General features: G+C 40.3%; 13 non-coding genes across 13 annotated transcripts; all 13 read right to left on the minus strand.

The window, feature by feature from the left end:
• Positions 1 to 613: 613 nt before the first annotated feature.
• Positions 614 to 685, minus strand: trnaw-cca (transfer RNA tryptophan (anticodon CCA)). Its single transcript has one exon. It is a non-coding gene; the product is annotated as a tRNA-Trp (tRNA).
• A 1898-nt stretch (positions 686 to 2583) lies between these two features.
• trnaw-cca (transfer RNA tryptophan (anticodon CCA)) lies at positions 2584 to 2655 on the minus strand. The gene has a single exon. It is a non-coding gene; the product is annotated as a tRNA-Trp (tRNA).
• Positions 2656 to 4554: 1899 nt separating this feature from the next.
• On the minus strand, positions 4555 to 4626 carry trnaw-cca (transfer RNA tryptophan (anticodon CCA)). Its single transcript has one exon. It is a non-coding gene; the product is annotated as a tRNA-Trp (tRNA).
• A 1899-nt stretch (positions 4627 to 6525) lies between these two features.
• On the minus strand, positions 6526 to 6597 carry trnaw-cca (transfer RNA tryptophan (anticodon CCA)). Its single transcript has one exon. It is a non-coding gene; the product is annotated as a tRNA-Trp (tRNA).
• A 1896-nt stretch (positions 6598 to 8493) lies between these two features.
• On the minus strand, positions 8494 to 8565 carry trnaw-cca (transfer RNA tryptophan (anticodon CCA)). Its single transcript has one exon. It is a non-coding gene; the product is annotated as a tRNA-Trp (tRNA).
• A 1903-nt stretch (positions 8566 to 10468) lies between these two features.
• trnaw-cca (transfer RNA tryptophan (anticodon CCA)) lies at positions 10469 to 10540 on the minus strand. The gene has a single exon. It is a non-coding gene; the product is annotated as a tRNA-Trp (tRNA).
• Positions 10541 to 12445: 1905 nt separating this feature from the next.
• trnaw-cca (transfer RNA tryptophan (anticodon CCA)) lies at positions 12446 to 12517 on the minus strand. Its single transcript has one exon. It is a non-coding gene; the product is annotated as a tRNA-Trp (tRNA).
• Positions 12518 to 14412: 1895 nt separating this feature from the next.
• Positions 14413 to 14484, minus strand: trnaw-cca (transfer RNA tryptophan (anticodon CCA)). Its single transcript has one exon. It is a non-coding gene; the product is annotated as a tRNA-Trp (tRNA).
• Positions 14485 to 16387: 1903 nt separating this feature from the next.
• trnaw-cca (transfer RNA tryptophan (anticodon CCA)) lies at positions 16388 to 16459 on the minus strand. Its single transcript has one exon. It is a non-coding gene; the product is annotated as a tRNA-Trp (tRNA).
• A 1903-nt stretch (positions 16460 to 18362) lies between these two features.
• Positions 18363 to 18434, minus strand: trnaw-cca (transfer RNA tryptophan (anticodon CCA)). The gene has a single exon. It is a non-coding gene; the product is annotated as a tRNA-Trp (tRNA).
• A 1898-nt stretch (positions 18435 to 20332) lies between these two features.
• On the minus strand, positions 20333 to 20404 carry trnaw-cca (transfer RNA tryptophan (anticodon CCA)). The gene has a single exon. It is a non-coding gene; the product is annotated as a tRNA-Trp (tRNA).
• Positions 20405 to 22308: 1904 nt separating this feature from the next.
• Positions 22309 to 22380, minus strand: trnaw-cca (transfer RNA tryptophan (anticodon CCA)). The gene has a single exon. It is a non-coding gene; the product is annotated as a tRNA-Trp (tRNA).
• Positions 22381 to 24279: 1899 nt separating this feature from the next.
• On the minus strand, positions 24280 to 24351 carry trnaw-cca (transfer RNA tryptophan (anticodon CCA)). Its single transcript has one exon. It is a non-coding gene; the product is annotated as a tRNA-Trp (tRNA).
• Between the last annotated feature and the right edge of the window lie 3176 nt (positions 24352 to 27527).

Raw genomic sequence — 27527 nt, forward strand, 5'->3', positions numbered from 1 at the left:
TAAGGCAGAAGGAAGAGGGCCAGGCTACTGGAATTTGTCTACTTCTCCAAAGGTAAGAAACGGACAGGTAATGTAAATCAGTGGTGTCAACATGGATATCCAAGTCCAATTTCTCCACATCAAGTCAGGTCAAATAGGCCTACCTTTTCATCCAAACTACTTACAGCACTTAGTAGGAAGGCATATTCTTCCACAAGAACACATAGTACAAAATGCAACATGAACTAAAGGAAAAAAAAAAAAACAACAATAAAATAAAAGGTCAATGACCCAAAGACACAATGTAGTGGCAGATGCATTAGTGGACAAAGGCTCCAAAAGTGCTCTATGCAAGTCCAATTCATGATGCAAAACAAAGCTGATGTTTGCCACATTGAGGATACTTTTTGCTTTCAGAAATCAGTCATAAAACCCAAGATCAATTGAGGAGTGAATGCATGCAAAGAAAAGTGTTTTAATATGTTTTGGTTTCCCTGACATTTTCTCACAGCTGCATAATTAATGGTGACAAATAAGTTGATCATAAATAAATTGAGGTATAGCTACAATATTCAACAAAGTTGGCAAGTTACATGCTGTCATGCAGCTTTCCTAGTCAGTAGAAAGAAACAAATGACCTTGATGTGATTTGAACACACAACCTTCTGATCTGGAGTCAGACGCGCTTCCGTTGCGCCACAAGGTCCTGCAAATGCCCCTGTTAGTAAATTATGCCTAGAGGATGTAGAGCTTTTATTTCCCAAGCTCTGATATCTTATTTGAATGACCAATGTAACATTCCATTCCAGAATTTTACTTTCCTTCATTACCCTCATCTCCCTCAATGTTCAAAAATTCAAGAATAGCATTAGGGAGAGGGAAGGAAGAATCAAAGGGAGGCGAACGTCAGGCAGAATCTCTGAGCTCTCTGCTTTCTTCGGAGCCTCAGCCACCTATGCAGGTTGCTGTTTTAGGAACTGCCGAATCTGTCGTCAAGCGATTTAAAGGCTCTACTGCTAAAGGTATTGCTGCTATCTCCTCTTTAGCATACACCCATTACGTAAGCAAATGGAGCACATACTGGCAGTGACTGGTATGCTACTGGACGTTTGGATTACAACCAAGCCATCTAGACTTTCTCAATAACCTTTGAGAAGTACTATGCCAGGGTTGATTGCAAATAACAGCACTCTGAATGAGTTGCAGGGCTCTGCTGGCACAGAGTAGTAGGTGTACATGGAGCAAGTTGGTGTAGTCCGTTCTTCAGATAACACATGTAGCTGAGATCTACACATGTAGCTGAGTGTCTTCTTTGGACAGAAAAGGGTGGATTTTCATTATGTTGCAGATGTGGAAACTACATGAACCACTCAAGGCAGCAAGATGAGTAGAGAATGATATTTGCTAATCTTGTGGTAGCCCATGTTTGCGTGCATTGTCAGAGTGATCCAAGAGTCTTCTGGTGAAATTCTAAGGTCTTGAATTGGTGATGCAGCACCATGGACATGTAGAAGCTGATGTTGGTGAGATTTACATTCCAGTGATGATTTATTCTGTTTACGAAAGACAGACATCTGAATGAGGACAGACTCTTCAAGAACTTTGGAAAGAAAAGATGGAGGTGACAGCAGGTGGTAGTTGCAGAGAGTTGCTAAACAACTCCTGAGTTATGAACAGCCAAAGATTCCTAACTTATTCACCGACAGAAATTTAAAAAGACTAATGCATCCATATGCAAGTTGCCCTGAGTTTTCCAATTTCAAGAATCTACTTAGATTTTAATCAACTTAAGCTTTTCAGTGGTGGACTTGTTTGCTGAAAACTTTCCCTTCCATTCTTTCTCAAAATTATGGGGTGGGACCCTCGGCTGTTTGTATCAAAATGCAGGGATCAATTTTTTTTTTCATTTTAAAGCTGCTTGTTGCAATCATAAACGCATAACCAGAACAGGTATCAGACCTGGGCTGTAGTAGTGAGGTTGTCGTATACATGCCACTAAGGCAGAAGGAAGAGGGCCAGGCTACTGGAATTTGTCTACTTCTCCAAAGGTAAGAAACGGACAGGTAATGTAAATCAGTGGTGTCAACATGGATATCCAAGTCCAATTTCTCCACATCAAGTCAGGTCAAATAGGCCTACCTTTTCATCCAAACTACTTACAGCACTTAGTAGGATGGCATATTCTTCCAGAAGAACACATAGTACAAAATGCAACATGAACTAAGGAAAAAACAAACAATAAAATAAAAGGTCAATGACCCAAAGACACAATGCAGTGGCAGATGCATTAGTGGACAAAGGCTCCAAAAGTGCTCTATGCAAGTTCTAATTCCTAATGCAAAACAAAGCTGATGTTTGCCTGATTCAGGATACTTTTTGCTGTCAAAGATCAGTCATAAAAACCAAGATCAATTGAGGAGGGAATGCATGCAACGAGAAAGTGTTTTAATATGTTTTGGTTTCCCTGACATTTTCTCACAGCTGCATAATTAATGGTGACAAATAAGTTGATCATAAATAAATTGAGCTATAGCTACATTATTCAACAAAGTTGGTAAGTTACATGCTGTTATGCAGCTTTCCTAGTCAGTAGAAAGAAACAAATGACCTTGATGTGATTTGAACACACAACCTTCTGATCTGGAGTCAGACGCGCTTCCGTTGCGCCACAAGGTCCTGCAAATGCCCCTGTTAGTAAATTATGCCTAGAGGATGTAGAGCTTTTATTTCCCAAGCTCTGATATCTTATTTGAATGACCAATGTAACATTCCATTCCAGAATTTTACTTTCCTTCATTACCCTCATCTCCCTCAATGTTCAAAAATTCAAGAATAGCATTAGGGAGAGGGAAGGAAGAATCAAAGGGAGGCGAACGTCAGGCAGAATCTCTGAGCTCTCTGCTTTCTTCGGAGCCTCAGCCACCTTTGAAGGTTGCTGTTTTAGGAACTGCCGAATCTGTCGTCAAGCGATTTAAAGGCTCTACTGCTAAAGGTATTGCTGCTATCTCCTCTTTAGCATACACCCATTACGTAAGCAAATGGAGCACATACTGGCAGTGACTGGTATGCTACTGGACGTTTGGATTACAACCAAGCCATCTAGACTTTCTCAATAACCTTTGAGAAGTACTATGCCAGGGTTGATTGCAAATAACAGCACTCTGAATGAGTTGCAGGGCTCTGCTGGCACAGAGTAGTAGGTGTACATGGAGCAAGTTGGTGTAGTCCATGCTTCAGATAACACATGTAGCTGAGATCTACACATGTAGCTGAATGTCTTCTTTGGACAGAAAAGGGTGGATTTTCATTATGTTGCAGATGTGGAAACTACATGAACCACTCAAGGCAGCAATATGAGTAGAGAATGATATTTGCTAATCTTGTGGTAGCCCATGTTTGCGTGCATTGTCAGAGTGATCCAAGTGTCTTTTGGCGAAATTCTAAGGTCTTGAATTGGTGATGCAGCACCATGGACATGTAGAAGCTGATGTTGGTGAGATTTACATTCCAGTGATGATTTATTCTGTTTACGAAAGACAGACATCTGAATGAGGACAGACTCTTCAAGAACTTTGGAAAGAAAAGATGGAGGTGACAGCAGGTGGTAGTTGCAGAGAGTTGCTAAACAACTCCTGAGTTATGAACAGCCAAAGATTCCTAACTTATTCACCGACAGAAATTTAAAAAGACTAATGCATCCATATGCAAGTTGCCCTGAGTTTTCCAATTTCAAGAATCTACTTAGATTTTAATCAACTTAAGCTTTTCAGTGGTGGACTTGTTTGCTGAAAACTTTCCCTTCCATTCTTTCTCAAAATTATGGGGTGGGACCCTTGGCTGTTTGTATCAAAATGCAGGGATCAAATTTTTTTTCCATTTTAAATCTGCTTGTTGCAATCATAAACGCATAACCAGAACAGGTATCAGACCTGGGCTGTAGTAGTGAGGTTGTCGTATACATGCCACTAAGGCAGAAGGAAGAGGGCCAGGCTACTGGAATTTGTCTACTTCTCCAAAGGTAAGAAACGGACAGGTAATGTAAATCAGTGGTGTCAACATGGATATCCAAGTCCAATTTCTCCACATCAAGTCAGGTCAAATAGGCCTACCTTTTCATCCAAACTACTTACAGCACTTAGTAGGAAGGCATATTCTTCCACAAGAACACATAGTACAAAATGCAACATGAACTTAAGGAAAAAAAAAAAACAATAAAATAAAAGGTCAATGACCCAAAGACACAATGTAGTGGCAGATGCATTAGTGGACAAAGGCTCCAAAAGTGCTCTATGCAAGTCCAATTCATGATGCAAAACAAAGCTGATGTTTGCCACATTGAGGATACTTTTTGCTTTCAGAAATCAGTCATAAAACCCAAGATCATTTGAGGAGTGAATGCATGCAAGGCAAAGTGTTTTAATATGTTTTGGTTTCCCTGACATTTTCTCACAGCTGCATAATTAATGGTGACAAATAAGTTGATCATAAATAAATTGAGGTATAGCTACAATATTCAACAAAGTTGGCAAGTTACATGCTGTCATGCAGCTTTCCTAGTGAGTAGAAAGAAACAAATGACCTTGATGTGATTTGAACACACAACCTTCTGATCTGGAGTCAGACACGCTTCCGTTGCGCCACAAGGTCCTGCAAATGCCCCTGTTAGTAAATTATGCCTAGAGGATGTAGAGCTTTTATTTCCCAAGCTCTGATATCTTATTTGAATGACCAATGTCACATTCCATTCCAGAATTTTACTTTCCTTCATTACCCTCATCTCCCTCAATGTTCAAAAATTCAAGAATAGCATTAGGGAGAGGGAAGGAAGAATCAAAGGGAGGCGAACGTCAGGCAGAATCTCTGAGCTCTCTGCTTTCTTCGGAGCCTCAGCCACCTTTGAAGGTTGCTGTTTTAGGAACTGCCGAATCTGTCGTCAAGCGATTTAAAGGCTCTACTGCTAAAGGTATTGCTGCTATCTCCTCTTTAGCATACACCCATTACGTAAGCAAATGGAGCACATACTGGCGGTGACTGGTATGCTACTGGACGTTTGGATTACAACCAAGCCATCTAGACTTTCTCAATAACCTTTGAGAAGTACTATGCCAGGGTTGATTGCAAATAACAGCACTCTGAATGAGTTGCAGGGCTCTGCTGGCACAGAGTAGTAGGTGTACATGGAGCAAGTTGGTGTAGTCCATGCTTCAGATAACACATGTAGCTGAGATCTACACATGTAGCTGAATGTCTTCTTTGGACAGAAAAGGGTGGATTTTCATTATGTTGCAGATGTGGAAACTACATGAACCACTCAAGGCAGCAATATGAGTAGAGAATGATATTTGCTAATCTTGTGGTAGCCCATGTTTGCGTGCATTGTCAGAGTGATCCAAGTGTCTTTTGGCGAAATTCTAAGGTCTTGAATTGGTGATGCAGCACCATGGACATGTAGAAGCTGATGTTGGTGAGATTTACATTCCAGTGATGATTTATTCTGTTTACGAAAGACAGACATCTGAATGAGGACAGACTCTTCAAGAACTTTGGAAAGAAAAGATGGAGGTGACAGCAGGTGGTAGTTGCAGAGAGTTGCTAAACAACTCCTGAGTTATGAACAGCCAAAGATTCCTAACTTATTCACCGACAGAAATTTAAAAAGACTAATGCATCCATATGCAAGTTGCCCTGAGTTTTCCAATTTCAAGAATCTACTTAGATTTTAATCAACTTAAGCTTTTCAGTGGTGGACTTGTTTGCTGAAAACTTTCCCTTCCATTCTTTCTCAAAATTATGGGGTGGGACCCTCGGCTGTTTGTATCAAAATGCAGGGATCAAATTTTTTTTCCATTTTAAATCTGCTTGTTGCAATCATAAACGCATAACCAGAACAGGTATCAGACCTGGGCTGTAGTAGTGAGGTTGTCGTATACATGCCACTAAGGCAGAAGGAAGAGGGCCAGGCTACTGGAATTTGTCTACTTCTCCAAAGGTAAGAAACGGACAGGTAATGTAAATCAGTGGTGTCAACATGGATATCCAAGTCCAATTTCTCCACATCAAGTCAGGTCAAATAGGCCTACCTTTTCATCCAAACTACTTACAGCACTTAGTAGGAAGGCATATTCTTCCACAAGAACACATAGTACAAAATGCAACATGAACTTAAGGAAAAAAAAAAAACAATAAAATAAAAGGTCAATGACCCAAAGACACAATGTAGTGGCAGATGCATTAGTGGACAAAGGCTCCAAAAGTGCTCTATGCAAGTCCAATTCATGATGCAAAACAAAGCTGATGTTTGCCACATTGAGGATACTTTTTGCTTTCAGAAATCAGTCATAAAACCCAAGATCATTTGAGGAGTGAATGCATGCAAGGCAAAGTGTTTTAATATGTTTTGGTTTCCCTGACATTTTCTCACAGCTGCATAATTAATGGTGACAAATAAGTTGATCATAAATAAATTGAGGTATAGCTACAATATTCAACAAAGTTGGCAAGTTACATGCTGTCATGCAGCTTTCCTAGTGAGTAGAAAGAAACAAATGACCTTGATGTGATTTGAACACACAACCTTCTGATCTGGAGTCAGACGCTCTTCCGTTGCGCCACAAGGTCCTGCAAATGCCCCTGTTTGTAAATTATGCCTAGAGGAGGTAGATCTTTTATTTCCCAAGCTCTGATATCTTATTTGAATGACCAATGTCACATTCCATTCCAGAATTTTACTTTCCTTCATTACCCTCATCTCCCTCAATGTTCAAAAATTCAAGAATAGCATTAGGGAGAGGGAAGGAAGAATCAAAGGGAGGCGAACGTCAGGCAGAATCTCTGAGCTCTCTGCTTTCTTCGGAGCCTCAGCCACCTATGCAGGTTGCTGTTTTAGGAACTGCCGAATCTGTCGTCAAGCGATTTAAAGGCTCTACTGCTCTAGGTATTGCTGCTATCTCCTCTTTAGCATACACCCATGATGTAAGCAAATGGAGCACATGCTGGCAGTGACTGGTATGCTACTGGACGTTTGGATTACAACCAAGCCATCTAGACTTTCTCAATAACCTTTGAGAAGTACTATGCCAGGGTTGATTGCAAATAACAGCACTCTGAATGAGTTGCAGGGCTCTGCTGGCACAGAGTAGTAGGTGTACATGGAGCAAGTTGGTGTAGTCCATGCTTCAGATAACACATGTAGCTGAGATCTACACATGTAGCTGAATGTCTTCTTTGGACAGAAAAGGGTGGATTTTCATTATGTTGCAGATGTGGAAACTACATGAACCACTCAAGGCAGCAATATGAGTAGAGAATGATATTTGCTAATCTTGTGGTAGCCCATGTTTGCGTGCATTGTCAGAGTGATCCAAGTGTCTTTTGGCGAAATTCTAAGGTCTTGAATTGGTGATGCAGCACCATGGACATGTAGAAGCTGATGTTGGTGAGATTTACATTCCAGTGATGATTTATTCTGTTTACGAAAGACAGACATCTGAATGAGGACAGACTCTTCAAGAACTTTGGAAAGAAAAGATGGAGGTGACAGCAGGTGGTAGTTGCAGAGAGTTGCTAAACAACTCCTGAGTTATGAACAGCCAAAGATTCCTAACTTATTCACCGACAGAAATTTAAAAAGACTAATGCATCCATATGCAAGTTGCCCTGAGTTTTCCAATTTCAAGAATCTACTTAGATTTTAATCAACTTAAGCTTTTCAGTGGTGGACTTGTTTGCTGAAAACTTTCCCTTCCATTCTTTCTCAAAATTATGGGGTGGGACCCTCAGCTGTTTGTATCAAAATGCAGGGATCAAATTTTTTTTCCATTTTAAATCTGCTTGTTGCAATCATAAACGCATAACCAGAACAGGTATCAGACCTGGGCTGTAGTAGTGAGGTTGTCGTATACATGCCACTAAGGCAGAAGGAAGAGGGCCAGGCTACTGGAATTTGTCTACTTCTCCAAAGGTAAGAAATGGACAGGTAATGTAAATCAGTGGTGTCAACATGGATATCCAAGTCCAATTTCTCCACATCAAGTCAGGTCAAATAGGCCTACCTTTTCATCCAAACTACTTACAGCACTTAGTAGGAAGGCATATTCTTCCACAAGAACACATAGTACAAAATGCAACATGAACTAAGGAAAAAACAAACAATAAAATAAAAGGTCAATGACCCAAAGACACAATGTAGTGGCAGATGCATTAGTGGACAAAGGCTCCAAAAGTGCTCTATGCAAGTCCAATTCATGATGCAAAACAAAGCTGATGTTTGCCACATTGAGGATACTTTTTGCTTTCAGAAATCAGTCATAAAACCCAAGATCAATTGAGGAGTGAATGCATGCAAAGAAAAGTGTTTTAATATGTTTTGGTTTCCCTGACATTTTCTCACAGCTGCATAATTAATGGTGACAAATAAGTTGATCATAAATAAATTGAGGTATAGCTACAATATTCAACAAAGTTGGCAAGTTACATGCTGTCATGCAGCTTTCCTAGTCAGTAGAAAGAAACAAATGACCTTGATGTGATTTGAACACACAACCTTCTGATCTGGAGTCAGACACGCTTCCGTTGCGCCACAAGGTCCTGCAAATGCCCCTGTTAGTAAATTATGCCTAGAGGATGTAGAGCTTTTATTTCCCAAGCTCTGATATCTTATTTGAATGACCAATGTCACATTCCATTCCAGAATTTTACTTTCCTTCATTACCCTCATCTCCCTCAATGTTCAAAAATTCAAGAATAGCATTAGGGAGAGGGAAGGAAGAATCAAAGGGAGGCGAACGTCAGGCAGAATCTCTGAGCTCTCTGCTTTCTTCGGAGCCTCAGCCACCTTTGAAGGTTGCTGTTTTAGGAACTGCCGAATCTGTCGTCAAGCGATTTAAAGGCTCTACTGCTAAAGGTATTGCTGCTATCTCCTCTTTAGCATACACCCATTACGTAAGCAAATGGAGCACATACTGGCGGTGACTGGTATGCTACTGGACGTTTGGATTACAACCAAGCCATCTAGACTTTCTCAATAACCTTTGAGAAGTACTATGCCAGGGTTGATTGCAAATAACAGCACTCTGAATGAGTTGCAGGGCTCTGCTGGCACAGAGTAGTAGGTGTACATGGAGCAAGTTGGTGTAGTCCATGCTTCAGATAACACATGTAGCTGAGATCTACACATGTAGCTGAATGTCTTCTTTGGACAGAAAAGGGTGGATTTTCATTATGTTGCAGATGTGGAAACTACATGAACCACTCAAGGCAGCAATATGAGTAGAGAATGATATTTGCTAATCTTGTGGTAGCCCATGTTTGCGTGCATTGTCAGAGTGATCCAAGTGTCTTTTGGCGAAATTCTAAGGTCTTGAATTGGTGATGCAGCACCATGGACATGTAGAAGCTGATGTTGGTGAGATTTACATTCCAGTGATGATTTATTCTGTTTACGAAAGACAGACATCTGAATGAGGACAGACTCTTCAAGAACTTTGGAAAGAAAAGATGGAGGTGACAGCAGGTGGTAGTTGCAGAGAGTTGCTAAACAACTCCTGAGTTATGAACAGCCAAAGATTCCTAACTTATTCACCGACAGAAATTTAAAAAGACTAATGCATCCATATGCAAGTTGCCCTGAGTTTTCCAATTTCAAGAATCTACTTAGATTTTAATCAACTTAAGCTTTTCAGTGGTGGACTTGTTTGCTGAAAACTTTCCCTTCCATTCTTTCTCAAAATTATGGGGTGGGACCATCGGCTGTTTGTATCAAAATGCAGGGATCAAATTTTTTTTCCATTTTAAAGCTGCTTTTTGCAATCATAAACGCATAACCAGAACAGGTATCAGACCTGGGCTGTAGTAGTGAGGTTGTCGTATACATGCCACTAAGGCAGAAGGAAGAGGGCCAGGCTACTGGAATTTGTCTACTTCTCCAAAGGTAAGAAACGGACAGGTAATGTAAATCAGTGGTGTCAACATGGATATCCAAGTCCAATTTCTCCACATCAAGTCAGGTCAAATAGGCCTACCTTTTCATCCAAACTACTTACAGCACTTAGTAGGAAGGCATATTCTTCCACAAGAACACATAGTACAAAATGCAACATGAACTAAAGGAAAAAAAAAACAACAACAATAAAATAAAAGGTCAATGACCCAAAGACACAATGTAGTGGCAGATGCATTAGTGGACAAAGGCTCCAAAAGTGCTCTATGCAAGTCCAATTCATGATGCAAAACAAAGCTGATGTTTGCCACATTGAGGATACTTTTTGCTTTCAGAAATCAGTCATAAAACCCAAGATCAATTGAGGAGTGAATGCATGCAAGGCAAAGTGTTTTAATATGTTTTGGTTTCCCTGACATTTTCTCACAGCTGCATAATTAATGGTGACAAATAAGTTGATCATAAATAAATTGAGGTATAGCTACAATATTCAACAAAGTTGGCAAGCTACATGCTGTCATGCAGCTTTCCTAGTGAATAGAAAGAAACAAATGACCTTGTTGTGATTTGAACACACAACCTACTGATCTGGAGTCAGACGCGCTTCCGTTGCGCCACAAGGTCCTGCAAATGCCCCTATTTGTAAATTATGCCTAGAGGAGGTAGATATTTTATTTCCCAAGCTCTGATATCTTATTTGAATGACCAATGTAACATTCCATTCCAGAATTTTACTTTCCTTCATTACCCTCATCTCCCTCAATGTTCAAAAATTCAAGAATAGCATTAGGGAGAGGGAAGGAAGAATCAAAGGGAGGCGAACGTCAGGCAGAATCTCTGAGCTCTCTGCTTTCTTCAGAGCCTCAGCCACCTATGCAGGTTGCTGTTTTAGGAACTGCCGAATCTGTCGTCAAGCGATTTAAAGGCTCTACTGCTCTAGGTATTGCTGCTATCTCCTCTTTAGCATACACCCATGATGTAAGCAAATGGAGCACATGCTGGCAGTGACTGGTATGCTACTGGACGTTTGGATTACAACCAAGCCATCTAGACTTTCTCAATAACCTTTGAGAAGTACTATGCCAGGGTTGATTGCAAATAACAGCACTCTGAATGAGTTGCAGGGCTCTGCTGGCACAGAGTACTAGGTGTACATGGAGCAAGTTGGTGTAGTCCGTTCTTCAGATAACACATGTAGCTGAGATCTACACATGTAGCTGAGTGTCTTCTTTGGAAAGAAAAGGGTGGATTTTCATTATGTTGCAGATGTGGAAACTACATGAACCACTCAAGGCAGCAATATGAGTAGAGAATGATATTTGCTAATCTTGTGGTAGCCCATGTTTGCGTGCATTGTCAGAGTGATCCAAGAGTCTTCTGGTGAAATTCTAAGGTCTTGAATTGGTGATGCAGCACCATGGACATGTAGAAGCTGATGTTGGTGAGATTTACATTCCAGTGATGATTTATTCTGTTTACGAAAGACAGACATCTGAATGAGGACAGACTCTTCAAGAACTTTGGAAAGAAAAGATGGAGGTGACAGCAGGTGGTAGTTGCAGAGAGTTGCTAAACAACTCCTGAGTTATGAACAGCCAAAGATTCCTAACTTATTCACCGACAGAAATTTAAAAAGACTAATGCATCCATATGCAAGTTGCCCTGAGTTTTCCAATTTCAAGAATCTACTTAGATTTTAATCAACTTAAGCTTTTCAGTGGTGGACTTGTTTGCTGAAAACTTTCCCTTCCATTCTTTCTCAAAATTATGGGGTGGGACCCTCGGCTGTTTGTATCAAAATGCAGGGATCAAATTTTTTTTCCATTTTAAAGCTGCTTTTTGCAATCATAAATGCATAACCAGAACAGGTATCAGACCTAAGGCTGTAGTATTGAGGTTGTCGTATACATGCCACTAAGGCAGAAGGAAGAGGGCCAGGCTACTGGAATTTGTCTACTTCTCCAAAGGTAAGAAATGGACAGGTAATGTAAATCAGTGGTGTCAACATGGATATCCAAGTCCAATTTCTCCACATCAAGTCAGGTCAAATAGGCCTACCTTTTCATCCAAACTACTTACAGCACTTAGTAGGAAGGCATATTCTTCCACAAGAACACATAGTACAAAATGCAACATGAACTAAAGGAAAAAAAAAAAAAACAACAATAAAATAAAAGGTCAATGACCCAAAGACACAATGTAGTGGCAGATGCATTAGTGGACAAAGGCTCCAAAAGTGCTCTATGCAAGTCCAATTCATGATGCAAAACAAAGCTGATGTTTGCCACATTGAGGATACTTTTTGCTTTCAGAAATCAGTCATAAAACCCAAGATCAATTGAGGAGTGAATGCATGCAAGGCAAAGTGTTTTAATATGTTTTGGTTTCCCTGACATTTTCTCACAGCTGCATAATTAATGGTGACAAATAAGTTGATCATAAATAAATTGATGTATAGCTACAATATTCAACAAAGTTGGCAAGTTACATGCTGTCATGCAGCTTTCCTATTGAAGAGAAAGAAACAAATGACCTTGATGTGATTTGAACACACAACCTTCTGATCTGGAGTCAGACGCGCTTCCCTTGCGCCACAAGGTCCTGCAAATGCCCCTGTTTGTAAATTATGCCTAGAGGAGGTAGATCTTTTATTTCCCAAGCTCTGATATCTTATTTGAATGACCAATGTAACATTCCATTCCAGAATTTTACTTTCCTTCATTACCCTCATCTCCCTCAATGTTCAAAAATTCAAGAATAGCATTAGGGAGAGGGAAGGAAGAATCAAAGGGAGGCGAACGTCAGGCAGAATCTCTGAGCTCTCTGCTTTCTTCGTAGCCTCAGCCACCTATGCAGGTTGCTGTTTTAGGAACTGCCGAATCTGTCGTCAAGCGATTTAAAGGCTCTACTGCTCTAGGTATTGCTGCTATCTCCTCTTTAGCATACACCCATGATGTAAGCAAATGGAGCACATGCTGGCAGTGACTGGTATGCTACTGGACGTTTGGATTACAACCAAGCCATCTAGACTTTCTCAATAACCTTTGAGAAGTACTATGCCAGGGTTGATTGCAAATAACAGCACTCTGAATGAGTTGCAGGGCTCTGCTGGCACAGAGTAGTAGGTGTACATGGAGCAAGTTGGTGTAGTCCATGCTTCAGATAACACATGTAGCTGAGATCTACACATGTAGCTGAATGTCTTCTTTGGACAGAAAAGGGTGGATTTTCATTATGTTGCAGATGTGGAAACTACATGAACCACTCAAGGCAGCAATATGAGTAGAGAATGATATTTGCTAATCTTGTGGTAGCCCATGTTTGCGTGCATTGTCAGAGTGATCCAAGTGTCTTTTGGCGAAATTCTAAGGTCTTGAATTGGTGATGCAGCACCATGGACATGTAGAAGCTGATGTTGGTGAGATTTACATTCCAGTGATGATTTATTCTGTTTACGAAAGACAGACATCTGAATGAGGACAGACTCTTCAAGAACTTTGGAAAGAAAAGATGGAGGTGACAGCAGGTGGTAGTTGCAGAGAGTTGCTAAACAACTCCTGAGTTATGAACAGCCAAAGATTCCTAACTTATTCACCAACAGAAATTTAAAAAGACTAATGCATCCATATGCAAGTTGCCCTGAGTTTTCCAATTTCAAGAATCTACTTAGATTTTAATCAACTTAAGCTTTTCAGTGGTGGACTTGTTTGCTGAAAACTTTCCCTTCCATTCTTTCTCAAAATTATGGGGTGGGACCCTCGGCTGTTTGTATCAAAATGCAGGGATCAAATTTTTTTTCCATTTTAAAGCTGCTTTTTGCAATCATAAACGCATAACCAGAACAGGTATCAGACCTGGGCTGTAGTAGTGAGGTTGTCGTATACATGCCACTAAGGCAGAAGGAAGAGGGCCAGGCTACTGGAATTTGTCTACTTCTCCAAAGGTAAGAAACGGACAGGTAATGTAAATCAGTGGTGTCAACATGGATATCCAAGTCCAATTTCTCCACATCAAGTCAGGTCAAATAGGCCTACCTTTTCATCCAAACTACTTACAGTACTTAGTAGGAAGGCATATTCTTCCACAAGAACACATAGTACAAAATGCAACATGAACTAAGGAAAAAACAAACAATAAAATAAAAGGTCAATGACCCAAAGACACAATGTAGTGGCAGATGCATTAGTGGACAAAGGCTCCAAAAGTGCTCTATGCAAGTCCAATTCATGATGCAAAACAAAGCTGATGTTTGCCACATTGAGGATACTTTTTGCTTTCAGAAATCAGTCATAAAACCCAAGATCAATTGAGGAGTGAATGCATGCAAAGAAAAGTGTTTTAATATGTTTTGGTTTCCCTGACATTTTCTCACAGCTGCATAATTAATGGTGACAAATAAGTTGACATAAATAAATTGAGGTATAGCTACAATATTCAACAAAGTTGGCAAGTTACATGCTGTCATGCAGCTTTCCTAGTGAGTAGAAAGAAACAAATGACCTTGATGTGATTTGAACACACAACCTTCTGATCTGGAGTCAGATGCGCTTCCGTTGCGCCACAAGGTCCTGCAAATGCCCCTGTTAGTAAATTATGCCTAGAGGATGTAGAGCTTTTATTTCCCAAGCTCTGATATCTTATTTGAATGACCAATGTAACATTCCATTCCAGAATTTTACTTTCCTTCATTACCCTCATCTCCCTCAATGTTCAAAAATTCAAGAATAGCATTAGGGAGAGGGAAGGAAGAATCAAAGGGAGGCGAACGTCAGGCAGAATCTCTGAGCTCTCTGCTTTCTTCGGAGCCTCAGCCACCTTTGAAGGTTGCTGTTTTAGGAACTGCCGAATCTGTCGTCAAGCGATTTAAAGGCTCTACTGCTAAAGGTATTGCTGCTATCTCCTCTTTAGCATACACCCATTACGTAAGCAAATGGAGCACATACTGGCAGTGACTGGTATGCTACTGGACGTTTGGATTACAACCAAGCCATCTAGACTTTCTCAATAACCTTTGAGAAGTACTATGCCAGGGTTGATTGCAAATAACAGCACTCTGAATGAGTTGCAGGGCTCTGCTGGCACAGAGTAGTAGGTGTACATGGAGCAAGTTGGTGTAGTCCATGCTTCAGATAACACATGTAGCTGAGATCTACACATGTAGCTGAATGTCTTCTTTGGACAGAAAAGGGTGGATTTTCATTATGTTGCAGATGTGGAAACTACATGAACCACTCAAGGCAGCAATATGAGTAGAGAATGATATTTGCTAATCTTGTGGTAGCCCATGTTTGCGTGCATTGTCAGAGTGATCCAAGTGTCTTTTGGCGAAATTCTAAGGTCTTGAATTGGTGATGCAGCACCATGGACATGTAGAAGCTGATGTTGGTGAGATTTACATTCCAGTGATGATTTATTCTGTTTACGAAAGACAGACATCTGAATGAGGACAGACTCTTCAAGAACTTTGGAAAGAAAAGATGGAGGTGACAGCAGGTGGTAGTTGCAGAGAGTTGCTAAACAACTCCTGAGTTATGAACAGCCAAAGATTCCTAACTTATTCACCGACAGAAATTTAAAAAGACTAATGCATCCATATGCAAGTTGCCCTGAGTTTTCCAATTTCAAGAATCTACTTAGATTTTAATCAACTTAAGCTTTTCAGTGGTGGACTTGTTTGCTGAAAACTTTCCCTTCCATTCTTTCTCAAAATTATGGGGTGGGACCCTCGGCTGTTTGTATCAAAATGCAGGGATCAAATTTTTTTTCCATTTTAAATCTGCTTGTTGCAATCATAAACGCATAACCAGAACAGGTATCAGACCTGGGCTGTAGTAGTGAGGTTGTCGTATACATGCCACTAAGGCAGAAGGAAGAGGGCCAGGCTACTGGAATTTGTCTACTTCTCCAAAGGTAAGAAACGGACAGGTAATGTAAATCAGTGGTGTCAACATGGATATCCAAGTCCAATTTCTCCACATCAAGTCAGGTCAAATAGGCCTACCTTTTCATCCAAACTACTTACAGCACTTAGTAGGAAGGCATATTCTTCCACAAGAACACATAGTACAAAATGCAACATGAACTAAAGGAAAAAAAAAACAACAACAATAAAATAAAAGGTCAATGACCCAAAGACACAATGTAGTGGCAGATGCATTAGTGGACAAAGGCTCCAAAAGTGCTCTATGCAAGTCCAATTCATGATGCAAAACAAAGCTGATGTTTGCCACATTGAGGATACTTTTTGCTTTCAGAAATCAGTCATAAAACCCAAGATCAATTGAGGAGTGAATGCATGCAAGGCAAAGTGTTTTAATATGTTTTGGTTTCCCTGACATTTTCTCACAGCTGCATAATTAATGGTGACAAATAAGTTGATCATAAATAAATTGAGGTATAGCTACAATATTCAACAAAGTTGGCAAGCTACATGCTGTCATGCAGCTTTCCTAGTGAATAGAAAGAAATAAATGACCTTGATGTGATTTGAACACACAACCTTCTGATCTGGAGTCAGACGCGCTTCCGTTGCGCCACAATGTCCTGCAAATGCCCCTGTTAGTAAATTATGCCTAGAGGATGTAGAGCTTTTATTTCCCAAGCTCTGATATCTTATTTGAATGACCAATGTAACATTCCATTCCAGAATTTTACTTTCCTTCATTACCCTCATCTCCCTCAATGTTCAAAAATTCAAGAATAGCATTAGGGAGAGGGAAGGAAGAATCAAAGGGAGGCGAACGTCAGGCAGAATCTCTGAGCTCTCTGCTTTCTTCGGAGCCTCAGCCACCTTTGAAGGTTGCTGTTTTAGGAACTGCCGAATCTGTCGTCAAGCGATTTAAAGGCTCTACTGCTAAAGGTATTGCTGCTATCTCCTCTTTAGCATACACCCATTACGTAAGCAAATGGAGCACATACTGGCAGTGACTGGTATGCTACTGGACGTTTGGATTACAACCAAGCCATCTAGACTTTCTCAATAACCTTTGAGAAGTACTATGCCAGGGTTGATTGCAAATAACAGCACTCTGAATGAGTTGCAGGGCTCTGCTGGCACAGAGTAGTAGGTGTACATGGAGCAAGTTGGTGTAGTCCATGCTTCAGATAACACATGTAGCTGAGATCTACACATGTAGCTGAATGTCTTCTTTGGACAGAAAAGGGTGGATTTTCATTATGTTGCAGATGTGGAAACTACATGAACCACTCAAGGCAGCAATATGAGTAGAGAATGATATTTGCTAATCTTGTGGTAGCCCATGTTTGCGTGCATTGTCAGAGTGATCCAAGTGTCTTTTGGCGAAATTCTAAGGTCTTGAATTGGTGATGCAGCACCATGGACATGTAGAAGCTGATGTTGGTGAGATTTACATTCCAGTGATGATTTATTCTGTTTACGAAAGACAGACATCTGAATGAGGACAGACTCTTCAAGAACTTTGGAAAGAAAAGATGGAGGTGACAGCAGGTGGTAGTTGCAGAGAGTTGCTAAACAACTCCTGAGTTATGAACAGCCAAAGATTCCTAACTTATTCACCGACAGAAATTTAAAAAGACTAATGCATCCATATGCAAGTTGCCCTGAGTTTTCCAATTTCAAGAATCTACTTAGATTTTAATCAACTTAAGCTTTTCAGTGGTGGACTTGTTTGCTGAAAACTTTCCCTTCCATTCTTTCTCAAAATTATGGGGTGGGACCCTCGGCTGTTTGTATCAAAATGCAGGGATCAAATTTTTTTTCCATTTTAAATCTGCTTGTTGCAATCATAAACGCATAACCAGAACAGGTATCAGACCTGGGCTGTAGTAGTGAGGTTGTCGTATACATGCCACTAAGGCAGAAGGAAGAGGGCCAGGCTACTGGAATTTGTCTACTTCTCCAAAGGTAAGAAACGGACAGGTAATGTAAATCAGTGGTGTCAACATGGATATCCAAGTCCAATTTCTCCACATCAAGTCAGGTCAAATAGGCCTACCTTTTCATCCAAACTACTTACAGCACTTAGTAGGAAGGCATATTCTTCCACAAGAACACATAGTACAAAATGCAACATGAACTAAAGGAAAAAAAAAACAACAACAATAAAATAAAAGGTCAATGACCCAAAGACACAATGTAGTGGCAGATGCATTAGTGGACAAAGGCTCCAAAAGTGCTCTATGCAAGTCCAATTCATGATGCAAAACAAAGCTGATGTTTGCCACATTGAGGATACTTTTTGCTTTCAGAAATCAGTCATAAAACCCAAGATCAATTGAGGAGTGAATGCATGCAAGGCAAAGTGTTTTAATATGTTTTGGTTTCCCTGACATTTTCTCACAGCTGCATAATTAATGGTGACAAATAAGTTGATCATAAATAAATTGAGGTATAGCTACAATATTCAACAAAGTTGGCAAGCTACATGCTGTCATGCAGCTTTCCTAGTGAATAGAAAGAAATAAATGACCTTGATGTGATTTGAACACACAACCTTCTGATCTGGAGTCAGACGCGCTTCCGTTGCGCCACAATGTCCTGCAAATGCCCCTGTTAGTAAATTATGCCTAGAGGATGTAGAGCTTTTATTTCCCAAGCTCTGATATCTTATTTGAATGACCAATGTAACATTCCATTCCAGAATTTTACTTTCCTTCATTACCCTCATCTCCCTCAATGTTCAAAAATTCAAGAATAGCATTAGGGAGAGGGAAGGAAGAATCAAAGGGAGGCGAACGTCAGGCAGAATCTCTGAGCTCTCTGCTTTCTTCGGAGCCTCAGCCACCTATGCAGGTTGCTGTTTTAGGAACTGCCGAATCTGTCGTCAAGCGATTTAAAGGCTCTACTGCTCTAGGTATTGCTGCTATCTCCTCTTTAGCATACACCCATGATGTAAGCAAATGGAGCACATGCTGGCAGTGACTGGTATGCTACTGGACGTTTGGATTACAACCAAGCCATCTAGACTTTCTCAATAACCTTTGAGAAGTACTATGCCAGGGCTGATTGCAAATAACAGCACTCTGAATGAGTTGCAGGGCTCTGCTGGCACAGAGTACTAGGTGTACATGGAGCAAGTTGGTGTAGTCCGTTCTTCAGATAACACATGTAGCTGAGATCTACACATGTAGCTGAGTGTCTTCTTTGGACAGAAAAGGGTGGATTTTCATTATGTTGCAGATGTGGAAACTACATGAACCACTCAAGGCAGCAATATGAGTAGAGAATGATATTTGCTAATCTTGTGGTAGCCCATGTTTGCGTGCATTGTCAGAGTGATCCAAGAGTCTTCTGGTGAAATTCTAAGGTCTTGAATTGGTGATGCAGCACCATGGACATGTAGAAGCTGATGTTGGTGAGATTTACATTCCAGTGATGATTTATTCTGTTTACGAAAGACAGACATCTGAATGAGGACAGACTCTTCAAGAACTTTGGAAAGAAAAGATGGAGGTGACAGCAGGTGGTAGTTGCAGAGAGTTGCTAAACAACTCCTGAGTTATGAACAGCCAAAGATTCCTAACTTATTCACCGACAGAAATTTAAAAAGACTAATGCATCCATATGCAAGTTGCCCTGAGTTTTCCAATTTCAAGAATCTACTTAGATTTTAATCAACTTAAGCTTTTCAGTGGTGGACTTGTTTGCTGAAAACTTTCCCTTCCATTCTTTCTCAAAATTATGGGGTGGGACCCTCGGCTGTTTGTATCAAAATGCAGGGATCAAATTTTTTTTCCCTTTTAAAGCTGCTTTTTGCAATCATAAACGCATAACCAGAACAGGTATCAGACCTGGGCTGTAGTAGTGAGGTTGTCGTATACATGCCACTAAGGCAGAAGGAAGAGGGCCAGGCTACTGGAATTTGTCTACTTCTCCAAAGGTAAGAAACGGACAGGTAATGTAAATCAGTGGTGTCAACATGGATATCCAAGTCCAATTTCTCCACATCAAGTCAGGTCAAATAGGCCTACCTTTTCATCCAAACTACTTACAGCACTTAGTAGGATGGCATATTCTTCCAGAAGAACACATAGTACAAAATGCAACATGAACTAAGGAAAAAACAAACAATAAAATAAAAGGTCAATGACCCAAAGACACAATGCAGTGGCAGATGCATTAGTGGACAAAGGCTCCAAAAGTGCTCTATGCAAGTTCTAATTCATAATGCAAAACAAAGCTGATGTTTGCCTGATTCAGGATACTTTTTGCTGTCAAAGATCAGTCATAAAAACCAAGATCAATTGAGGAGGGAATGCGTGCAACGAGAAAGTGTTTTAATATGTTTTGGTTTCCCTGACATTTTCTCACAGCTGCATAATTAATGGTGACAAATAAGTTGATCATAAATAAATTGAGCTATAGCTACATTATTCAACAAAGTTGGCAAGTTACATGCTGTCATGCAGCTTTCCTAGTCAGTAGAAAGAAACAAATGACCTTGATGTGATTTGAACACACAACCTTCTGATCTGGAGTCAGACGCGCTTCCCTTGCGCCACAAGGTCCTGCAAATGCTCCTGTTAGTAAATTATACCTAGAGGAGGTAGATGTTTTATTTCCCAAGCTCTGATATCTTATTTGAATGACCAATGTAACATTCCATTCCAGAATTTTACTTTCCTTTATTACCCTCATCTCCCTCAATGTTCAAAAATTCAAGAATAGCATTAGGGAGAGGGAAGGAAGAATCAAAGGGAGGCGAACGTCAGGCAGAATCTCTGAGCTCTCTGCTTTCTTCGGAGCCTCAGCCACCTATGCAGGTTGCTGTTTTAGGAACTGCCGAATCTGTCGTCAAGCGATTTAAAGGCTCTACTGCTCTAGGTATTGCTGCTATCTCCTCTTTAGCATACACCCATGATGTAAGCAAATGGAGCACATGCTGGCAGTGACTGGTATGCTACTGGACGTTTGGATTACAACCAAGCCATCTAGACTTTCTCAATAACCTTTGAGAAGTACTATGCCAGGGTTGATTGCAAATAACAGCACTCTGAATGAGTTGCAGGGCTCTGCTGGCACAGAGTACTAGGTGTACATGGAGCAAGTAGATGTAGACCGTTCTTCAGATAACACATGTAGCTGAGATCTACACATGTAGCTGAGTGTCTTCTTTGGACAGAAAAGGGTGGATTTTCATTATGTTGCAGATGTGGAAACTACATGAACCGCTCAAGGCAGCAATATGAGTAGAGAATGATATTTGCTAATCTTGTGGTAGCCCATGTTTGCGTGCATTGTCAGAGTGATCCAAGAGTCTTCTGGTGAAATTCTAAGGTCTTGAATTGGTGATGCAGCACCATGGACATGTAGAAGCTGATGTTGGTGAGATTTACATTCCAGTGATGATTTATTCTGTTTACGAAAGACAGACATCTGAATGAGGACAGACTCTTCAAGAACTTTGGAAAGAAAAGATGGAGGTGACAGCAGGTGGTAGTTGCAGAGAGTTGCTAAACAACTCCTGAGTTATGAACAGCCAAAGATTCCTAACTTATTCACCGACAGAAATTTAAAAAGACTAATGCATCCATATGCAAGTTGCCCTGAGTTTTCCAATTTCAAGAATCTACTTAGATTTTAATCAACTTAAGCTTTTCAGTGGTGGACTTGTTTGCTGAAAACTTTCCCTTCCATTCTTTCTCAAAATTATGGGGTGGGACCCTCGGCTGTTTGTATCAAAATGCAGGGATCAAATTTTTTTTCCATTTTAAAGCTGCTTTTTGCAATCATAAACGCATAACCAGAACAGGTATCAGACCTGGGCTGTAGTATTGAGGTTGTCGTATACATGCCACTAAGGCAGAAGGAAGAGGGCCAGGCTACTGGAATTTGTCTACTTCTCCAAAGGTAAGAAACGGACAGGTAATGTAAATCAGTGGTGTCAACATGGATATCCAAGTCCAATTTCTCCACATCAAGTCAGGTCAAATAGGCCTACCTTTTCATCCAAACTACTTACAGCACTTAGTAGGAAGGCATATTCTTCCACAAGAACACATAGTACAAAATGCAACATGAACTAAAGGAAAAAAAAAAAAAACAACAATAAAATAAAAGGTCAATGACCCAAAGACACAATGTAGTGGCAGATGCATTAGTGGACAAAGGCTCCAAAAGTGCTCTATGCAAGTCCAATTCATGATGCAAAACAAAGCTGATGTTTGCCACATTGAGGATACTTTTTGCTTTCAGAAATCAGTCATAAAACCCAAGATCAATTGAGGAGTGAATGCATGCAAGGCAAAGTGTTTTAATATGTTTTGGTTTCCCTGACATTTTCTCACAGCTGCATAATTAATGGTGACAAATAAGTTGATCATAAATAAATTGAGGTATAGCTACAATATTCAACAAAGTTGGCAAGTTACATGCTGTCATGCAGCTTTCCTAGTGAATAGAAAGAAACAAATGACCTTGATGTGATTTGAACACACAACCTTCTGATCTGGAGTCAGACGCACTTCCGTTGCGCCACAAGGTCCTGCAAATGCCCCTGTTTGTAAATTATGCCTAGAGGAGGTAGATCTTTTATTTCCCAAGCTCTGATATCTTATTTGAATGACCAATGTAACATTCCATTCCAGAATTTTACTTTCCTTCATTACCCTCATCTCCCTCAATGTTCAAAAATTCAAGAATAGCATTAGGGAGAGGGAAGGAAGAATCAAAGGGAGGCGAACGTCAGGCAGAATCTCTGAGCTCTCTGCTTTCTTCGGAGCCTCAGCCACCTATGCAGGTTGCTGTTTTAGGAACTGCCGAATCTGTCGTCAAGCGATTTAAAGGCTCTACTGCTCTAGGTATTGCTGCTATCTCCTCTTTAGCATACACCCATGATGTAAGCAAATGGAGCACATGCTGGCAGTGACTGGTATGCTACTGGACGTTTGGATTACAACCAAGCCATCTAGACTTTCTCAATAACCTTTGAGAAGTACTATGCCAGGGTTGATTGCAAATAACAGCACTCTGAATGAGTTGCAGGGCTCTGCTGGCACAGAGTACTAGGTGTACATGGAGCAAGTTGGTGTAGTCCGTTCTTCAGATAACACATGTAGCTGAGATCTACACATGTAGCTGAGTGTCTTCTTTGGACAGAAAAGGGTGGATTTTCATTATGTTGCAGATGTGGAAACTACATGAACCACTCAAGGCAGCAATATGAGTAGAGAATGATATTTGCTAATCTTGTGGTAGCCCATGTTTGCGTGCATTGTCAGAGTGATCCAAGAGTCTTCTGGTGAAATTCTAAGGTCTTGAATTGGTGATGCAGCACCATGGACATGTAGAAGCTGATGTTGGTGAGATTTACATTCCAGTGATGATTTATTCTGTTTACGAAAGACAGACATCTGAATGAGGACAGACTCTTCAAGAACTTTGGAAAGAAAAGATGGAGGTGACAGCAGGTGGTAGTTGCAGAGAGTTGCTAAACAACTCCTGAGTTATGAACAGCCAAAGATTCCTAACTTATTCACCGACAGAAATTTAAAAAGACTAATGCATCCATATGCAAGTTGCCCTGAGTTTTCCAATTTCAAGAATCTACTTAGATTTTAATCAACTTAAGCTTTTCAGTGGTGGACTTGTTTGCTGAAAACTTTCCCTTCCATTCTTTCTCAAAATTATGGGGTGGGACCCTCGGCTATTTGTATCAAAATGCAGGGATCAAATTTTTTTTTCCCTTTTAAAGCTGCTTTTTGCAATCATAAACGCATAACCAGAACAGGTATCAGACCTGGGCTGTAGTAGTGAGGTTGTCGTATACATGCCACTAAGGCAGAAGGAAGAGGGCCAGGCTACTGGAATTTGTCTACTTCTCCAAAGGTAAGAAACGGACAGGTAATGTAAATCAGTGGTGTCAACATGGATATCCAAGTCCAATTTCTCCACATCAAGTCAGGTCAAATAGGCCTACCTTTTCATCCAAACTACTTACAGAACTTAGTAGGATGGCATATTCTTCCAGAAGAACACATAGTACAAAATGCAACATGAACTAAGGAAAAAACAAACAATAAAATAAAAGGTCAATGACCCAAAGACACAATGCAGTGGCAGATGCATTAGTGGACAAAGGCTCCAAAAGTGCTCTATGCAAGTTCTAATTCATAATGCAAAACAAAGCTGATGTTTGCCTGATTCAGGATACTTTTTGCTGTCAAAGATCAGTCATAAAAACCAAGATCAATTGAGGAGGGAATGCGTGCAACGAGAAAGTGTTTTAATATGTTTTGGTTTCCCTGACATTTTCTCACAGCTGCATAATTAATGGTGACAAATAAGTTGATCATAAATAAATTGAGCTATAGCTACATTATTCAACAAAGTTGGCAAGTTACATGCTGTCATGCAGCTTTCCTAGTCAGTAGAAAGAAACAAATGACCTTGATGTGATTTGAACACACAACCTTCTGATCTGGAGTCAGACGCGCTTCCCTTGCGCCACAAGGTCCTGCAAATGCCCCTGTTAGTAAATTATACCTAGAGGAGGTAGATGTTTTATTTCCCAAGCTCTGATATCTTATTTGAATGACCAATGTAACATTCCATTCCAGAATTTTACTTTCCTTTATTACCCTCATCTCCCTCAATGTTCAAAAATTCAAGAATAAAATTAGGGAGAGGGAAGGAAGAATCAAAGGGAGGCGAACGTCAGGCAGAATCTCTGAGCTCTCTGCTTTCTTCGGAGCCTCAGCCACCTTTGAAGGTTGCTGTTTTAGGAACTGCCGAATCTGTCGTCAAGCGATTTAAAGGCTCTACTGCTAAAGGTATTGCTGCTATCTCCTCTTTAGCATACACCCATTACGTAAGCAAATGGAGCACATACTGGCAGTGACTGGTATGCTACTGGACGTTTGGATTACAACCAAGCCATCTAGACTTTCTCAATAACCTTTGAGAAGTACTATGCCAGGGTTGATTGCAAATAACAGCACTCTGAATGAGTTGCAGGGCTCTGCTGGCACAGAGTACTAGGTGTACATGGAGCAAGTTGGTGTAGTCCATTCTTCAGATAACACATGTAGCTGAGATCTACACATGTAGCTGAGTGTCTTCTTTGGACAGAAAAGGGTGGATTTTCATTATGTTGCAGATGTGGAAACTACATGAACCACTCAAGGCAGCAATATGAGTAGAGAAATATATTTGCTAATCTTGTGGTAACCCACGTTTGCGTGCATTGTCAGAGTGATCCAAGTGTCTTCTGGCGAAATTCTAAGGTCTTGAATTGGTGATACAGCACCATGGACATGTAGAAGCTGATGTTGGTGAGATTTACATTCCAGTGATGATTTATTATGTTTACGAAAGACAGACATCTGAATGAGGACAGACTCTTCAAGAACTTTGGAAAGAAAAGATGGAGGTGACAGCAGGTGGTAGTTGCAGAGAGTTGCTAAACAACTCCTGAGTTATGAACAGCCAAAGATTCCTAACTTATTCACCGACAGAAATTTAAAAAGACTAATGCATGCATATGCAAGTTGCCCTGAGTTTTCCAATTTCAAGAATCTACTTAGATTTTAATCAACTTAAGCTTTTCAGTGGTGGACTTGTTTGCTGAAAACTTTCCATTCCATTCTTTCTCAAAATTATGGGGTGGGACCCTCGGCTGTTTGTATCAAAATGCAGGGATCAAAATTTTTTTTCCATTTTAAAGCTGCTTGTTGCAATCATAAACGCATAACCAGAACAGGTATCAGACCTGGGCTGTAGAAGTGAGGTTGTCGTATAAATGCCACTAAGGCAGAAGGAAGAGGGCCAGGCTACTGGAATTTGTCTACTTCTCCAAAGGTAAGAAACGGACAGGTAATGTAAATCAGTGGTGTCAACATGGATATCCAAGTCCAATTTCTCCACATCAAGTCAGGTCAAATAGGCCTACCTTTTCATCCAAACTACTTACAGCACTTAGTAGGATGGCATATTCTTCCACAAGAACACATAGTACAAAATGCAACATGAACTAAAGGAAAAAAACAAACAATAAAATAAAAGGTCAATGACCCAAAGACACAATGTAGTGGCAGATGCATTAGTGGACAAAGGCTCCAAAAGTGCTCTATGCAAGGTCCAATTCATCATGCAAAACAAATCTGATTTGCCATATTCAGGATACTTTTTGCTTTCAAAGATCAGTCATAAAAACCAAGATCGATTGAGGAGTGAATGCATGCAAAGACAAAATGTTTTAGTATGTATTGGTTTCACTGACCTTTTCTCACAGCTGCATAATTAATGGTGACAAATTAGTTGATCGTAAATAAATTGAGGTAAAGCTACAATATTCAACCAAGTAAACAATAAAGTTGGCAAATTACATTCTGCTTTCCTAGTGAGTAGAAAGAGACAAATGACCTTGATGTGATTTCTGATCTGGAGTCAGTCGCCCTACTATGGTGCCACAAGTTCCAGGAAACACACCTCAGAGTAAATTATGTCTAGAGGATGTAGATGTTTTATTTCCGAATCTCTGACATCTTAGTTGAATGACCAGTATAACATTCCATTCTAGAATTTTACTTTCCTTTATTACCCTCATCTTCCTCAAAGTTCAAAGTTCAAGAATAGCATTAGGGAGAGGGAAAGAAGAATCAAATGGAGGCAAACCTCAGGCAGAATCTCTGAGCTCTCTGCTTTCTTCAGAGCCTCAGCCACCTATGCAGGTTGCTGTTTTAGGAACTGCCAAATCTGTCGTCAAGCGATTTAACGGTTTGGATTACAACCAAGCCATCTAGACTTTCTCAATAACCTTTGAGAAGTACTACGCCAGGGTTGATTGCAAATAACAGCACTCTGAATGAGTTGCAGGTGTCTGCTGGCACAGAGTAGTAGGCCTACATGGAGCAAGTTGGTGTAGTCCATTCTTCAGATAACAAGGCACTGCACATCTAGCTGAGTGTCTTTTTTTGGACAAAAAGGGGTGGATTTTCATTATGTTGCAGATGTGGAAACTACATGAACCACTCAAGGCAGCAATATAAATAGAGAATGATATTTGATAATCTTGTGGTAGCCTATTGCTAAAAAACTTTCCAAAATGCTGTTTTCTGAGGACAGTGGCCAATATAATTATACTAAGTATGCAACTCTGCTGAAAAGATACACTGTAGAACAATCCCACTATCTCTCTCTTGCTGGGCAAGTGCTCTACCACTTGAGCTATTTCCCCTTCATGCAACCTTTTTTTTCCATTCGCAATCAAACAAAGCAAACATTCTACAATTTGAGAAATGTCACATCTGTCTGCCCAAGCCTATGGATTTCTCTTTGTGATGAGATTGCCAATGCTATCAAAATACCTTTCCACACCTCCGATGACTTGCATCAGTGAAAATTTCCAGACGTTTTAAGCCAACTAGGTTATACATGTTCATGTGACATACTAGCTGCCACATTCCTTAGCTAGCATGAGATGGTTAGCTCTGCTCTCGGCGTGAAGAAAAATGTGCTCATTGTCTTTTTGCTTATACATGATGCTAAGAAACACATTTCCAAATCAAGTGGTATGGATGATGCGAAATATTAAAAGTTGGGGAAAATTAATCTGGAGTGGTATTTATATGTAATATTTAAAAATAAAAAATAAAAATAAATACTTCCAGAATAAGCTATCACATAATTCAG

Source organism: Electrophorus electricus, chromosome 5 (assembly GCF_041902795.1).
Source record: "Electrophorus electricus isolate QZ-2024a chromosome 5, ASM4190279v1, whole genome shotgun sequence".
NCBI classification, from domain to species: domain Eukaryota; kingdom Metazoa; phylum Chordata; class Actinopteri; order Gymnotiformes; family Gymnotidae; genus Electrophorus; species Electrophorus electricus.